Below are 17,771 nucleotides of genomic sequence, written 5' to 3' on the forward strand. Positions count from 1 at the left end.
TAGTAAATATTTCTCTCTTGTAGCACTCAACTCCTGGACACAGATTCAAACCAGACGAGTGACCAACCACCCGCCTGCCCTGTCCGAGCTCTAAGATTCCTTATCTTTTATTTTTGTACTGGGGATTAAACCTAGGGGCATTCTACCTCTGAGTCATACCACCAGCACCCTTTTATTTCTTATTTTGAAACAGGGTCTTACTAAATGACCAAATGTCTTCCTAAATTGCTGAGGCTAGCCTCCAACTCGCAATCCTCCTGTCTCAGCCTCCCAGCTACTGGGATTACAGGCATGAACCACCCATCCAGCTTGAGATTCTGCCTTGAGTTACAAATGCAGTGAACCATGAAGGGAGGAGTAGGTTTTTTTTGATGCTGCGTGACCGTGGCATGGAACTATTTCTGGGCTTCCCGTAGCACCTTCCCACGGATACAACAGCGAGGGAGGGGAGAGTCTGCGTCTCAGTCAAGAGTGCCACCTCGTGACGGTGGCACCAAAAGAGAGAACTGAACACCCTCTCGCCCCTGAGCTCAGGCCTGTGAATCATACCACGTCCTCTTCCTGGTGGTAGGCTCTGTCTGTGACACTCTGTAATTAGTTAATGAACTATATGAATGCTTTTTCTGCAGGCATTCAACCAGCCCCATCCTCAGGGTGGTAACTGTATTGTAAGTTATTTTAAAACATTATCGTATCTGAATAGAGTTTACATCAGCCGACAGCGTGATTAGTAATCCTGCTATCCCTGGCGCTTTTTAAGTTGTGCTATAAGCTGCCTGGTGAGTCCTGCAAAGCTGGCTGCGCCCCAGGTGGCTGCGCCACCAGCAACTGGTGGCCAGGATCCAGCTGACCCTGGTTTAGAACAGGCTGTTTTCAAGAGGTTTGATCTCCTCTTTGGAAGCGAAAGAACTCTTCCCTATGTTTACTTTGCAAGTATAACTCTGACTCTGATCTTGGTTGGCCTTCTTTCACCACCTTTTTTGGAGATAGTAGAGTGATACAGTTCAAAGCACAGGCCAGCTGGATCTGCTGGCTCGCACCTGTAATCCTAGTACTTGGGAGGCTGAGACGGGAGGATCACTGGTTCAAGGACAGCCTCTGCAAGTAATGAGATTGTTATCAACCTAGTGAGATCCTGTTTCAAAATAAAAATTAAAAAATAGGGCTAGGGTGTAGTTTAGAGGCAGAATGCCCCTGGGTTCAATCCCCAGCACACACCCCCCCCACACACACACACACACAGAGGCATAAACCACAGACATAGAGGCTGGAGGTGTAGCTCAGCACAACAAGGCTTTGGGTTCAATCCATCACTGCCAAGGAAGGAAGGAAGGAAGGAAGGAAGGAAGGAAGGAAGGAAGGAAGGAAGGAGGAAGGGCAAGGTGGTGCATACCTTTAGTCCCACTACTTGGGAGGCTGAGACAGGAGGATGATAGGTTTGTGGCCGGCCTCAACAACTTAGTGAGGCTCTCAGCAAATTAGTGAGACCCTGTTTGCAAATAAAAAATAAAATAGGGTTGGGGATGCAGCTCAGAGGTAGAATCGCCCTGGGTTCAATCCCCAGCACCACAAACAAACAAACAAACAAACAAACAAACAAACAAAACACAGGCATGGCCTTCATTTCTTTCTTTCTTTTCTTTTTCTTTTCTTTCTTTCTTTTTTTTTTGTGGTACTGGGTTCCTGGAAACCCTTCTACCTCCGGGCTACACTCCCAGACCTATTTTATATTCTTATTTGGAAATAGGGTCTCTTAAACCAGAGAGGCTGACTTCAAACCTACACGATCCTCCTGTCTCCGCCTCCCAAGCGCGGGGATTACAAGCGTGCGCCACCACGCCCGGCGTGAGACCCTGTTTTAAAATAAAGAATAACAAATAGGGTTGGGGTGTAGAATTCAGAGTTAGAATGCCCCGGGCCCAATCCCCAATACAAAAAAAAAAAGAGAGAGAGAGAAAAAGGAAGGAAAGAAACAATATCGCAGAAAAAATGTGTAAGGTGTTATTGATATATATGTAATAGAGAGAGGTTTATTCCTCTTCTAAGCTTCAGTGGAGCAGGTGCTAGTTGTAGGGCATAAACTGCCCCTTCACCCGTCACATGAAGCGGCTGTGAGAAAAACCAAGCATAGTCATGTACCACCTAATGATGGAGCCAAGTTCTGAGGAACATGTTTAGCGAGGTGACCTTGTCATCCTGCAAACGTCATAGAGCAACGAGTCCTTGCACAAACTAAGCTCCAACGACGTCACCAGGGGACACAATCTAATGGGACCACTGTCATTTACAACTCAAAACGTTACACATGACTGCAGTTACACACAAGCTGAGAGCAGGAAACCGCTCTCTCTCTCTCTCTCTCTCTCTCTCTCTCTCTCTCTCTCCCTCTCTCTCTGTCTCTCTCTGTCTCTCTGTCTCTCTCTTTTTTTTTTCTGGTAGTGCTGAGGATGGAACCCAGGGGCATTCTACCTCTGAGCTACACCTCCAGTCCAATTTATTTATTTATTTATTTATTTATTTATTTATTTATTTATTTATTTTGGTGGTACTGGGGTTCCTGGAAACCCTTCTACCTCCAGGCTACACTCCCAGACCTATTTTATATATATATTTTTTATTTGGAAACAGGGTCTCTTAAGCCAGCGAGGTTGGCTTTGAACCAAGCACAGGGAATACACGCATGCGCCACCACTCCCGGCTGAGAAAATTCTCATGAAGAAACCGCATAACAAGCTGAGCATGATGGCGCACCTTGTAACCCCAGCATTTGGGAGGCTGACACCGGAGGATCGTGGTTCACGGACAGCCTCAGCTACTTAGTGAGGCCCTCCGCGACTTAGTGAGACCCTGTTTCAAAATAAAGAATAAAAAATAGGGCAGGGGGTGTAGCTCTGAGGTCGAATGCCCCTGGGTTCCATTCCCAGACTCGGAAAAAAAAAAAATAGAAAGAAACCACATAACATTGTGGCATAAAACAACGGCAAATGGCCACCATCTCACCCCGTGCCCGTGGGTCAAGAGCTGGGAGCCGCTCAGCGGAGGGTCTTGGCTCAGAGTGTGTTGCCATCAAGTTGTCAGGAGGGGCTGTGGTCATCGCAGGCTGACCGGGACAGGATCCGCTTCCGAGGTCCTGGCTTACGAGCTTCTAGAGTGCTGGGTGTCGAAGGCAGGCCCCCATCCTCCCACGGGGCTGTCCACAAGGCTCTGTGAGCATCTCCACAGCAGGGCGTCTGGCTTCCCCCACAGGCAGCGATTCCAGAGGGCAAGGCAGAATCTGCGATGTCTTTTGTGAGCCATCTTGCAGGTCACACACATCACTCCTGCAATGTGCCATCATTAACACAGTCAGCGCTACTCAGTGGGAAGGGGATGGTGCAGGGCAAGTACCGGGAGGCGATCCTGGGGTGTCTTGGCAGCTGGCTCCCGCCAAGGGCACAGGGTCTCAGGCATCAAGAAAAGCGGCCACAGCCAGACGGGCTCCCAGAGACAAGAGCTGGAGGGCATCGTGGGGGCAAGGAGGCTCTGGGCACGCCGGCGTCAGCGTCCCTAGGACTCTGTCCCTTTCTCTGCCCTGACTCAGCCACAGCCTCCCTCTCCTCCTGCTGGTTTTCCCCAGGCCTCTGAGCTCACATTCCTAAACGCCCAGCTTCCTGGTCTGTTCAGCTTTTCTCTCAGGGCGTCACAGGTCACGTTCCAGCCTCTGGGTGGCTTCTGGGGACCCATTCCTAGCCCAGACATGGGGGAGGCACGGTCTACCAGGCCCAAAATGTAGGCCACTTAGCCCTGGGCTGTGCTCAGTACCTGCTTACTGAGCTGGGCTACTGGGTGGGACAGAGCTGCCCACTGCAGTCACTGCTCCCTGGCATTCAGCTGGATGGATGGGCCACAGGTGGAGGAAGAAATGGAAAACAACGGATCTCAGCCTCTTTGCTTAAAGAGGAACACACTCCTAACCAGATCCCTCATGGCCTGATGGGCGGGGATGATTCCTCTCCCTGGGGCAGAGGGGAAGACTCCCCAGGAGGCCCCTGCCGGGATGCTGAAGGATAAGATGGAGTGTCTCAGATAGAGAAGGGTGAACTACATTCCTGGCAGGAAGGAACCTGCAGATGACATCTTGGGGGAAGGTGAGGTGCTGGAAGGCTGGAGGGCAGGGGTTGGGAGGAAGTTGGTAAGGTGAGCCGGGGTGACGCAGTGATGGTTTGGTGGGCTCAGCCAGGATGGACCAAAGGTGCACAGAAGCATCCTCCCCCTTCTGAGTCTAGTTCACAAGGGCCTAGGTATGGGTCTTCGAAAAACTGTCCTCCATCACAAGAAGAGACAGCGTGCTCATGGGAAACTAATGACTGCTCCTCCACTGGTTTCTGTTAATAGCAGTGCCTCCAAATATAATTCCACAGGCATCTAAATTAAGCAAAGCTTTATTAGGTGCCCAGAAGACCACATCTGCATAATGAAAAGATTTAATTGGAAACCTGAGAAAAGTCTCCCTGTGGGCTCCTTAGCAAATAACTCCTCATCTGCCTACCAACAATCTCCCAACCAACTTGGAAAATAACGTCTGGACAAGAGACCCTGTTTCACAGTTTCTGGCCATACCAATGAGCAGCTCACTGCAGACTCAGGGCTCCTGCATAAAAGGGTGCAATGTGGGTACTCCAGCCTGCAGGAGGAGGATGAGGAGGAGAGTGATGATGACAACGATGATGATGATTGGGGGGGGTCACCGGGGATTGAACTCTGGGGCATTCTACCTATGAGCTACACCCCCTAGCCCTATTTTTGTTTTACTTTAGGTTTTTTTTTTTTTTTTTTTTTTTTTTTTGAGGGTCTGGGGATGGAACCCAGGGGCATTCTATCTCCGAGCTATACCCCCTGCCCTATTTTTTACTCTTTATTTTGAAACTGGGTCTCACTAAGTTGCAAAGGGCCTCACTAAGTAGCTGAGGCTGTCCGTGAACCATGATTCTCTGGTCTCAGCCTCCCGAATGCTGGGATTACAAGCGTGCCCACCATGCCCGGCTAGTTTTTTTTTTTTTTTTTTTTTTTTTTTTTTTTTTTTAAGAAGGTCTTGCTAGGTTGATGAGAGTTTCACTGCTTGCTGAGCCTGTCCTTGAATCTATGATCCTCCTGTCTCACCCTCCCAAGAACTAGGATTACAGGTATGCACCACCATGCCCATTTTTTTAAATTGTTATTTTATTTTTTATTTTTTGCAGTAATGGGGATGAAACCCAGGGGCATTCTATCTCTGAATTACACCCCGAGCCCTATTTGTTATTGTTTATTTTGAAACAGGGTCTCACTGAGTTGCTAAGGACCTCACTAAGTAGCTGAGTCTGTCTACACCCCCTGATCCTCCTGTCTTAGCTTCCCAAGTATTGGGATTATAAGCATGCACCACCATGCACAGCTTTATTTTTCGTTTGAAACAGGATCTCACTAAGTTGCAAAGGGCCTTGATAAATTGCTGAGTCTGGCCACAAACCTGCAATCCTCCTGTCTCAGCCTCCTAAGTGACTGAGATTACAGGCATGTGACACCACCTCCAGCATCCACTGTTTGCTTGTTTATTGATTGATTGATTGATTGCGGTACTGGGGATTGAACCCAGGGCAATCTACTTGCGAGCTACACTTCCAGCCCTATTTTTTTTTTTTTCAGTACTAAGGATTGACCCCAGGGGCATCCTACCTCTGAGCGACACCCCCACCCCCCAGTCCTATTTTTTATTCCTTATTTTGAAACTGGGTCGCACTAAGTTGTGAATCACTAAGTAGCTGAGGCTGGCTGAGAACTCATGATCATCCTGTCTCAGCCTCCCAAGTACTGGGCTTACAAGTGTGTGTCATCACAACCAGCTTCAGGTGCCTTATCTGTGAAATAGGGGTGATAAAAATAGCTCTCAGCCTCCTGAATGCTGCAGTTCGCAGCCAGCCTCAGCTACCTAGTGAGGCCCTTTGCAACTTGGTGAGACCTTGTTTCAAAAAATAAAAGAATAAGCCAGGTATGGTGGCACATGTTTGTAATCCCAGCATTTGGGAGGATGAGACAGGAGGATTGCGGTTTACAGACAGCCTCACTTAGTGAGGCCCTCTGCAACTCAGTGAGACAATGTTTCAAAATAATAATTAAAAAATAGGGTTGGGGTGTAGCTCAGAGTTAGAATGCCCCTGAGTTCCATCCCCAGCACCACAAAAATAAATAAATAAATAAATAAATAAATAAATAAAAGGCTAGGGGTGTAGCTCAGAGGTAGAATGCCCCTGGGTTCCATCCCCAGTACTGCAAAATAATAATAATAATAATAATAATAATAATAATAATAAATAATAATAATAATAATAATAATAATAAAAGAAATGCATTTTTAAAATTCTAACCATAGAAGCCAGGCATGGTGGCACACGACCATAATCCCAGCACTTGGCAGGCTGAGACAGGAGAATCTCTGATTGGAGGACAGCCTCAGCAAGTAGTGTGACTCTCACCAACCTAGCGAGATGTTGTTTCAAAATAAAAATAGGGCTGAAAGTATAGCTCAGAGGTAGAATACCTCCCATTGAATTCTTAATCACACACACACACACACACACACACACACACACACACACACACACTCTAACCATAGGCTGGCACACACCTGTAGTCTCAGTACTTGGGATGCTGAGACAGTAGGATTGCAGGTTTGAGGTCAGCCTCAGCAACTTAGCAAGACTCTTTCAAAATAAAAATAAAAAGGGCTGAGGGTGTAGAATACTCCTGGGTTCAATGCCGAGTACAAAAAAATAAAATAAAAATTCTAACCATAAAATCTCGGTCTGCCCTTAGGGGACTAAGTGAGGAAAGGTGAGGAGCAGGACAGGAGGAGCCACTGGCCGAGTCCAGCACGAGCACAGCGCGGACTCGAGCTTAGGACCGCCTGCTCTACACGTGCGCCGAGTGAGCTGCCACTTACCAACAAATGCTTTCTCGCCTTGACCAGCTCGTAGTCTGCGCCTGGAAGGGTACATGGACTCCCAGGGCCCCCCAGGCCTGTGGGGGGGTGAGCTTACCTGCCCAGGTCACAGAGCCCTTGAGGGCAAAGGCCACCAGCTCCAGCGCATCCCGCGGTCCGAGCAGCTGTGGCCAATCCACGGCGCAGGACAAGGGCTGGGGTGGAGCGCAGTGGCAGCACCTGCCCACCATGCTCAAAGCCCTGGGTTCTATCACGACACTGCAAAAAGACAAAACAAACAAAATAAACAATAGGCTAGCTGGACAAGTAATCCATAGGCACTCAATAACATTAGTCTAGGAAAGAGAGAAACTTAGAAAATCCTAAAGAGTTTTCCCTCAGTTCAAGAGAGTCAAGCACCAGGCCTATAAGAACAACCCTAAAGATTGCAAAGAAAGGCCAAATTAAGAATTAGTGTTTCAGTCGGGCGTGGTGGCGCACGCTTGTAATCCCCGCGCTTGGGAGGCTGAGACAGGAGGATCGCACAGGTTCGAAGCCATCCTCAGCTACTTAGTGAGGCTCTCAGCAACTTAGTGAGACCCTGTTTCCAAATAAAATATAAAATAGGTCTGGGAGTATAGCCCGGAGGTAGAAAGCCCCTGGGTTCCACCCCCAGTATCACCAAAATAAATAAAAAATAAAAATAAATAAAAAAATAGGGCTGAGGGTGTAGCTCAGGAATAGAATGCCCCTGGGTTCAATGCCCCAGTACTACAAAAAATAAAATAAAATAGTTCTGGCAGTATAGCTTAGTGGTAGAAAGCCCAGGGTTCAATCCCCAGCACCCCAAACAAACAATTACATAAATAAATAAATAATAAAATAAATAAAAGAAGTTGGGCTGGAGATGTCAGAGATAGAAAATTTGACTGGTATATGTGTGAGGCCCTGGGTTCAATCCCAGTACTGAAAAGAAGAAGAAAAAGGAAATGGAGGAGGAGGAGGAGGAGGAAAATCCAAGAATAAATAAATAAGCTAACTACTCCTCTTTACTTACTAAGAACAATGCTTCTTTTTATCATCCAAAGTAATCAGATGGAACCAGTTTGGCCTGTCAGGGTGAATAGCTGCTGCTCCCCAGTAGAAGCATGTGATCTTCAGATGCCAACCACCACCAGAGAGTCATTAGACCAGGAGGGGCAGGTTTCCAGGGAACCAACGGGGAGCCATGAAAGGGCCCTTCAAAATTTAACAGCCCGTTTTTCTGGAAAATGGAAATGGCTTCAGAGAAATGTTCTAGTCACAACAGTTTGGTTGGAAAAAAAAAAAGTGGTCTTTTTTGAAAGTGTTTTCAAGCACAAAAACAATAGTGTGTGTCCAGTAGCCAAGAGGTGGCACAGGAACACTAGAGCTGGTAAAAGCATTGATTCTAGAAAACTCTCTCAGCGTGAGATACTCCCAGAGAGCAGCGAGGCCCTACGTCTGCCTTTCACCTTTGCACTTCAGGCCCCACAGCTTGGCTAGCGCACAGTAGGTGCTCAGTAACCGTGAAGGCCCTGGAACAAGTGCAGAGAAAGCTCCCCTAGCGCGGCCACGCTAAGGCATCACGTTTCCAGCGGTGGTGACGTAACGTTATTTTCGTTCACATTTCATCTTTAGGCGTCGGGACTACAGATGTTCTGTCTCATAGTTGTATGCATAGTCTGAATTGTCTACAAATATGTATTTTGGAATAGGAAATAATAAAATTATCTCCCCATTAGGGAAAAAGCAATCCTCATGACCACGGCTGCCAAGTTCCTGTCACTTCCTGGAGAAAGACAGGGAACAAATTCTACCACAGAGCATAACTCAGTGGGAGAGCAAAGCAAATCCATTCATTCCACCATATTTATTCAACATCAGCTTATGCTAAGAGGGAACGGAGGAGGCACAGAGAATGTACACACACAGCACACCGCGCGGGGCCTGCGGAGGGGCACGGCCTTACACACGGCCTCCGGCTAGTGAGTGTCCCGTGAGGGAGGCTCCGGTGTAGGGAGGACAGTGATCTGCACTGGCCTCCTACCGACCTGCCTCTGAAGATTCGCTGCTTCCTCTCCAGGAACTTCCGCCTTTCCCCTCCACCAATTTTTTTTTTTTTTTTTTTTTTTTTGGGTAGTACTGAGGATGGAACCCAAGGGCCTTCTACTCTCTGAGCTTTACCCCCAGCCCTATTTTTATTCTTTATTTTTGAAACAAGTTCTCATTAAGTTCCAGAGGGTCTCACTAAATAGTGGAGGCTGGCCATGAACCCAAGAGCCTCCTCTCCCAGCCTCCCAAATACTGTGATTACAAGCATGCGCCACCATGCCGGCTCAGATTTGATTTTGATTCAGAATCCTGCTCAAGTCTCCAGCTTCTGATCCAGGTCTCCCTGATTGGAGGGGTCCCTGCCGCGGGCATTTCTCTCCTCCTGACACTGTCAGGTGTCACTTTGAGGATCATGGAGCTCATTGGTGGTTGCATTAATTAGGATTCTCCAAAGAAACAGAACAAATGGTGTGTGTGTGTGTGTGTGTGCGTGCGGGCGTGTGTGTGTGTGCGGGCGTGTGTGTGTGTGTGCATGTGTGTATGTGTGTGTGTGCGTGTGCGTCTGTGTGTGTGTGTGTACGTACAGAAATATTTATTTTAAGAAACTGACTTATGAGATTGTGGAAATGCAAGTCTAAAATCTGCAGGATAGGGTGGCATGCCAGAGACCCAGGGACGGAGAATCTAAAGGCAGTCGGCTGGCAAAGTCCTTCTTCCTCTGGGAGGCCAGTCTTTGTGCTCTGTAAACCCTTCAGCTGATTCAGTGAGGCCCTCTCCCATTATGGGAGGCAATTTACTGTATTCATTTCCACTAAAAGTACCTTCACAGAAACATTCAGGATGATGTTTGACTGAATATCTGGTACGGTGGCACAGCCCAGGTTGACGGGTAAATTAACCATCACAGCTGGGCATGGTGATGGTGACGCCTGTAATCTCAATACTTGAGAGGCTGAGACAGGAGGATCACAGGTTCCAGGACAGCCTGAGCAACACAGTAAGACTCTTAGCAACCTAGGAAGACCTTGTTTTATTTATTTATTTATTTTTTGTTTTTTTTTGGTGGTACTGGGGGTGGAACCCAGAGGCTTTCTACCTCCGGGCTATACTCCCAGACCTATTTTATACTTTATTTGGAAACAGGGTCTCACTAAGTTGCTGAGAACCTCACTAAGTAGCTGAGGCTGGCTTCAAACCTGTGCGATCCTCCTGTCTCAGCCTCCCAAGTGCAGGGATTACAAGCATGCACCACCACGCCCGGTTAAGACCTTGTTTTAAAATAAAAATAAAATAGGACTGGGGAGCTCAGAGGTAGAATATCTCTAGGTTCAATCCCTAGTTTGAACAAACCAATGAACAAAAATCTGGAATCTACCAGCTTGGAAGGCATGGATCAGCTCTTACAGTTCCTTGAAACCTTCCATAGGACCTACTTAGTTTAGGGATTAATGTCAGATGTTTAATAAATCCCTGAAGAGTAGAATAGAATGGTGAAGTCTGACAAGTCCTTAAAGGGCAACTTTCTACCCTTTCTGGAAACTATAGAAGACATTCACCAATACCTGCTTAAACCCACTGTGTGCTGGGTGTGGTGTTGGACACCTATAATAACTGCAAGTAGGAAGATGATACAGGAGAATCACAGGTTCAAGGGTGCCTTAGCAACTTAGCAAAACCCTCAGCAACTTAGTGAGATCCTGTTTCAAAATTAAACATTAGCTGGGCATGGTGGTGCACGCCTGTAATCCCAGCATTCGGGAGGCTGAGACCAGAGGATCACGGTTTGCGAACAACCTCAGCTACGTAGTGAGGCCCTTTACAACTTAGTGAGACCCTGTTTCAAATAAAGAATAAAAAATAGGGCATGGGGTATAGCTTGGAGGTCGAATGCCCCTGGGTTTCATCCCCAGGCCTGCAGAAATACATAAATAAATAATAAAAATTAAGCCGGGTGTGGTGGCACATGCTTGTAATCCCAGCATTCAGGAGGCTGAGACAGGAGGATCGCAGTTTGAGGACAGCCTCAGCTATTTAGTGAGGTCCTTTACAGCTCAGTGAGACCCTATTTCAAAATAAAGAATAAGCCAGGTCTGGGGGCACATGCTTGTAATCCCAGCATTTGGGAAGCTGAGACAGGAGGATCTCAGTTTGAGGACAGCCTCAGCTACTTAGTGAGGCCTACCGAAACTCAGTGAGATCCTGTTTCAAAATAAAGAATAAACTTTTGGGCAGGGGGTGTAGCTCGGAAGTCAAAAGCCTCTGGGTTCCATCCCCAGACCCACACACACACAAAAAAAAATAAATAAATAAAATAAAGAAAGAATAAGCCAGGCGTGGTAGCACATATTTGTAATCCCAGCATTTGGGAGGCAGAGACAGGAGGATCGTGGTTCACGGGCAGCTTCAGCTATTTAGTGAGGCCCTTTGCAACTCAGTGAGACCCTGATTCAAAATAAAGAATAAGAAATATGGCTGGGAATATAGCTTGGAGGTAGAAAGCACCGGGTTCCATCCCCAGTACTGAAAAAATAAATAAATAAAAGAATAAAAAATAGAGCTGGGGGGTATAACTCAAAGGTAGAATGTCCCTGGGTTCCATCCTCAAAAACACACACACACACACACACACACACACACACACACACAATAATAAAAGAAGATTTATATGTGGAACAAGCCAGGCTAAAATAAAAAAGGGGAGACTAGTGTGTGGTTAGGAGGTAGAATGCCTCTGGATTCAATCTCCAAACAAACAACAACAAAAATCCATCATGGAAACCACATGTCAGCATCTCCGTCCTGAAAACAGCTCTTCAGCCCTACTTAGCCCTCCCTTGAAGATAACTGATTTAGCCAGAATGTCCTTCTGCTGGGGTTTGAACTTAGCACCCCGTTGGTCAGTGATGAAGAGAAAAAGAACAACGCAAGGCTGTGGCCCAGGGACAAACCTCCGACCATCGCTCTGTGACAGGCGCGCTGTCTTCAGCTCTCCTCCAGGCCTGTGCTAATCCTTTCAAGAAACTCATACCTCTCATTTCCCTCCTGCAACCAAGCTCGCCGCAGCCCCCACGGACGAACCGGGCTCAGCGGAGGGGCCTAGCGGTTTCTCAGACAACTCCCATTCCTAGCTCAAATTTGCAATTCTAAATCCAGTATTTAATTTCCAGGCTTTCCCTCGGTTCCAGAGCCGCTGCTGCTGCTGCTGCTTAGACAGGAGGAGGAGGGGAGCCTGCAAGAGAAACCCCAGCAACTCGCGCAGAGGTAGAACGCCTCCGGCCTTCTCTCCCAACGCCAGTCCCTACCTCTGTGTGCCCCGCAATTATCTGGTGGCCTGATTTTATTCCCTGTTCAGCATCTGTAAAAACCCTTTTCATTCCTCTTCAGTCTCAATAGAAAAATGGGCAAAGGATAGGTACAGGCTGTTCACAGGAAAGGAATTCCAGATGCCTTTTGAGCACACTGAGAAGATGCTCAATTACACTCATCACAATGGAAATGCAAACTAAAGGCACAAGGGGAAGATATCAGATTGGCAAAGATCAGAATGTCAGCTGGCATGATCCAGTAAAACTGGGTGCGAACGCACCCTGAACACTGGGTGTGAGGCTGACCTCGTCTGGCCCCCTTGGAGAGGAATCTGGCAAAAAAAAAAAAATCTCAAATTTTAAAATGCACTGGCCTTAAGCTGGGCATGGTGGCAAAGGCTTGTAATCCCAGCATTTGGGAGGCTTGAGACAGGAGGATCGTGGTTTGCAGACAGCCTCAGCTACTTAGTGAGGCCCTTTGCAACTCAGGGAGACCCTGTTTCAAAATAAAGAATAAAAAATAGGGCTGGGGGTGTAGCTTGGAGGTAGAATAATCCCGGGTTCCATCCCCAGTATCACAAACAAGAAAGAAGAAGAAAAGAAAGAAAGAAAGAAAAAAAGAAAGAAAGAAAGAAAGAAAGAAAGAAAGGCAAGCAAGCAAGCAGGCAGGCAAGTAAGATTGAGGGTGTAGCTCAAAGGTAGAATGTCCTTGAGTCCAATCTCTAGTCTCTCTCACACATACACATACACACACACACACAAAAGAAAAGAAAAGTCAGGTCTATATGGACAGATATTTCAATATAAAGAATAAAAAATAGGGCTGCGGGTATAGCTTGGAGGTAAAATGCCCCTGGTTTCAATCCCCAGTAACACACACACACACACACACACACACACACACACACACACACTAAATAAATAAATAAATAAATAAAAGATCAAAGTGGCCAGATGGTAACACAGGTCTGTAATCCCAGTACTTTGGAGGCTGAGACAGGTTCAAATCAATTCTTACACCCTTAGCAACTGAGATTTTTGGCAACCTAGCAAGACCCTACTTTAAAACAACAACAAAAAAGTCAGGTGTAGAGGCGCACACTTGTAATCCTAGTACTTGGGAGGCGGAGACAGGAGAATCACGGTTCTCAGTCAGCCTCAACTACTTAGTGAGGCCCTCTGCAACTTAGGGAGACTCTCCTTCAAAAGTTTTTATTTTGAAAGAGGGTCTCCCTAAGGGCCTGGTGGCGTATACTTGTAATCTCAGCATTCGGGAGGCTGAGACAGGAGGATCGCAGTTTGCGGACAGCCTCAGCTACTAGTTAGTGAGGCTCTTTACAACTCAGTGAGACCCTGCTTCAAAATAAAAAGAATAAAAACTAGGCAGGCAGTGTAGCTCAGAGGTCGAATGCCCCTGGGTTCCATCTCCAGACCTGCAAAAGAAAAAAAAAAAAAAAAAAAAAAAAAGAAAGAAAGAAAGAATAAGCCAGAAGCCAGGTGTGATGGCGCATACTTGTAATCCCAGCATTCAAGAGGCTGAAACTGGAGGATCATGGTTTGTGGTCAGCCTCAGCTACTTAGTGAGGTCCTCTGCAACTTAGTGAGACCCTGTTTCAAAATAAAGAATAAAAAAATAAGGCAGGGGGTATAGCTCGGAGGTTGGATGCCCCAGGTTCCATCCCCAGACCCGCAAAAAATAAAAAAATAAAGAATAATAAAATAGGGCTGGGGGTGTAGTTCAGAGATAGAATGCCCCTGGGTTCAATCTCCAGTACTGTAGAAAAACAAAAATAAAAAATAAAAAAAGGCTGGGCATGGTGGCACACACTTGTAATCCCAGTATATGGGAGGTTGAGACAGGAGGATGGTGGTTTGCAGCCAGCCTCAGCTACTTAGTGAGACCCTCCTCAACTCAGTGAGACCCTGTTTCAAAATAAAGAATAAAAAATAGGCCTGGGGGTATAGCTTGGCGGTAGAATGCCCCTGGGTTCCATTCCCAGTACTGTCGAAAATAAATAAATAAATAAATAAATAAATAAATAAATAAATAAATAATAAAAGGACTGGGGATGTAGTTTAGAGGTAGAGTGCCCCTGGAGTAATTGTCAGTAACACAGAAGAGAGAGAGAGAGAGAGAGGGAGGTGGATGCAGGGCACGTGACACGCTCTCACTCCTGAGTGGGTACGCAGATGTTGATTCGCGAATGGAGGACCCCGAGGAACCCCAGCAACCTGGAGACACTGGCTGCACAAGGGCAGGGAGTGGAAGGGAGATTTCATTTTTCGCTGAATACCCATTACAGGTGGAATCGTGTCCTCCAGATTCGTCTGTTGAAGTCCTAACCCCCTGTGCTTTAATTTAGCATGTGATCTTACTGGAAAAAGGTCACTGTAGATACAATTAGTCAAGGTGAGATCATGCTGGAGCAGGGTGGGCTCCTTAAAAAAGAGGGAGATTTGAGCCAGGCATGGTGGCGCACGCTTGTAATCCCCGCGCTTGGGAGGCTGAGACAGGAGGATCGCACAGGTTTGAAGCCAGCCTCAGCTACTTAGTGAGGTTCTCAGCAACTTGGTGAGACCCTGTTTCCAAATAAAGTAGAAAATAGGTCTGAGAATATAGCCCAGAGGTAGAAGAGCCTCTGGGTTCCACCCCCAGTACCACAAAGATTAAAAAAAAAAAAGAGAGAGATTTAGCCAGGTTTGAGGACAGCCTTAGCAAGCAGTAAGACTCATCAATCTAGTGAGACCCTATTTTAAAATAAAATAAAATCAGGCTCGGGTGTAGCTCAGAGGTAGAATGCCCCTGGATTCAATCCCCAGTGGCTACACACACACACACACACACACACACACACACACACGGGAAGTTTGGACCCAGCCATGTACAGGAAGAATGCCACGAGAAGATGAAGGCAGACACTGGCAATACCTATTGGAAGCTATGACAGAAGATTATTCCCTGTGGCTGTTAGAAGGTACCAACCCAGATGGTTGTGGTGGCGCAGTTTATAATCCCAGTACTTGGGAGGCTGGGACAGGAGGCTCGCCAGTTCCTGGCCAGCCTCAGGAACTTAGTGAGGCCTTCTGCAACTGAGCGGGAACTTGTTTCAAAATAAAAGAATAAAATTGGGCTGGGGGTATAGCAAAGAGATAGAAGAATGCCCTGGGTTCCACCCTCAGTAACATACACACATACAGACACACACACACACACACACACACACACACACATCTTTTCAATACCCTGGACATATTGATCATAGACTCTGGCCTCCAAAACTGTAAAGACAATAAATCTCTCTTGTTCTAAGCCACCCAGGTTGTGGAACTTTGTTACAGCAGCCCTAACTAAACTATTACAGAACTCTTTGGGACCTTTGAATTCTGTATCATTCATCAGTGGGATATTGCAACACAAATGCTCCCCTCCTTCTGGAAGCCCTCCCAGATGCACTAGGCTGAGCTTTTTGTCTGTCCTTGGGCTCTGGAAGCATTTCAGCGTCGCCTCTGAAACAGCATTTACCCCACTGTAAATCCATTTAACTGTTCACAGGGTTCTTGCCTCCAAACAGCCATCGACCCCTGGAAGACAGGAGCTTGGCCCCTATTTCACTCATCATTAATATTTTGTGTGTGTTTGGTACTGGGAAACAACCAGCCCTATTTTTTTATTTGGAAAAAAGGTCTCACTAAGTTGTGTAGGGCCTCACTAAGTTGCTGAGGCTGGCCTCAAACTTGGAATCCTCCTCTCAGCCTCCCAAGATTTGGGGATTCCAGATGTGCTCCACTATGCCCTGCTTCCTTCATTATTATAATCCCAGAAGAAGGCCCCCAGTGTTTGCTGAAGAGAATGAACGAGTAAGTAGACATTTTTTACTCCTTTCTACATTTCTTTGACAATGTATTGGCTTTTGGCTTGATAAACTGTCACTTCGTTTACTTTTAGCCCAGATGACAACTGAAACCTGGCCCTGAGATGAAGGAGATCTTGATAGGTAGGAAAAAATTCATTTGCAAGAACATTTAAGCCGTGCATGGTGGCACACTTTGTAATCCCAATACTTGGGAGGCTGAGACAGGAGGATTACAGGTTCGCAGCCAGCCTCAGCTACTTAGTGAGGCTATCTGCAATTTAGTGAGACCCTGTTTCAAAATAAAGACTAGAGCCAGGCGTGGTGGACCACGCTTGAAATCCCAGCATTTGGGAGGCGGAGACCTGATGATTGCGGTTCACGGACAGCCTCAGCTACTTAGTGAGGCCCTCTGCAACTCAGTGAGACCCTGTTTCAAAAAATAAAAAGACTAAAAAAATAGGACTGGGGGTGTAGCTCGGAGGTAGAATGCCTTTGAATTCCATCCCCAGTACTGAAAAAAAAAAAAAATTAGGTTGGGGATGGAAATGAGGGGAACAGGTCAGGGCATGTTTAAGGGACAACATTTAGCCAGATGTGGTGGTGCCTGTCTAATCACAGTACTTGGGAGGCTGAGACCAGAGGACTGCAGGTTCAAGGCCAGTCTCAGAAACCTCGTGAGACCCTGTTTCAAAATTTTTTTAAAAAATGGGGCTGGGAGTGTAGCTCAGAGGTAGATTGCCTCTGGGTTCAATCAATAATACCAAAAAAAAAAAAAAAAAAAAAAAAGTCAGGCGTGGTGGTGCACGGTTGTAATCCCCCAGCTTGTGAGGCTGAGACAGGAGGATCGTGCAGGTTCGAAGCCAGCCTCAGCTGGCTTAAGAGACCCTGTTTCCAAATTAAAAAATATAAAATAAGCCTGGGAGTGTAGCCTGGAGGTAGAAGGCCCCTGGGTTCCATCCCCAGTACCACCAAAAAAAAAAAAAAAAAAAAAAAAAAGACAGTCCTGGGGGGAATAACAGCTCCTCCACCTCCAGGATGAGTTTTCCCCTGAAGCCCAGCAGGCCCTGAGAGCGGCCAGGATGCGGGTGGGGAAGCCACACAGAGCTTCTGTGTCCAAGGGCTGCCGACTATACTCGGGCCTCCCCCTCCGTGCCACACCAGAGCCACACACACGCATGAGGCCCGCTGGCACCCTAGCAGGCTCCGGCTCTCTCCCACCAGCCCCAGGCCCCTGACTTCTGCCCACCTTAGCCCCCAGCCCTGATCCTGACGGCACCCCAGGGGTCTCTTACCCCCACCACTCTCCTTTCCTTTCTGAGGAAAAAAAAAAAAATGCTTTTAATGCTGGAGTGCCCAGGTCTGGGGTCTTGCCATTTCTTAAGGGAAGAATGCAGGCAGTTAACCAGCGCGACAGAACAGTTTGTGATGAACGGGCCAGACGCTCCTTACAAGACGTACCTGCCACATGAGGTCAGACAGCGCAGGGTGGCGGGGCTCCAGCACGCACAGATTTTTAACGTGTAATGACAAACAGATGCAGAGTTAGCGCCGCAGTCTGAAAGGCTGCAGCTGAGCCATATTGATCTCCCCCTCCACCTCCAC

This window comes from Muscardinus avellanarius, assembly GCF_963383645.1.
Source record: "Muscardinus avellanarius genome assembly, chromosome: 4".
Lineage (NCBI taxonomy): Eukaryota > Metazoa > Chordata > Mammalia > Rodentia > Gliridae > Muscardinus > Muscardinus avellanarius.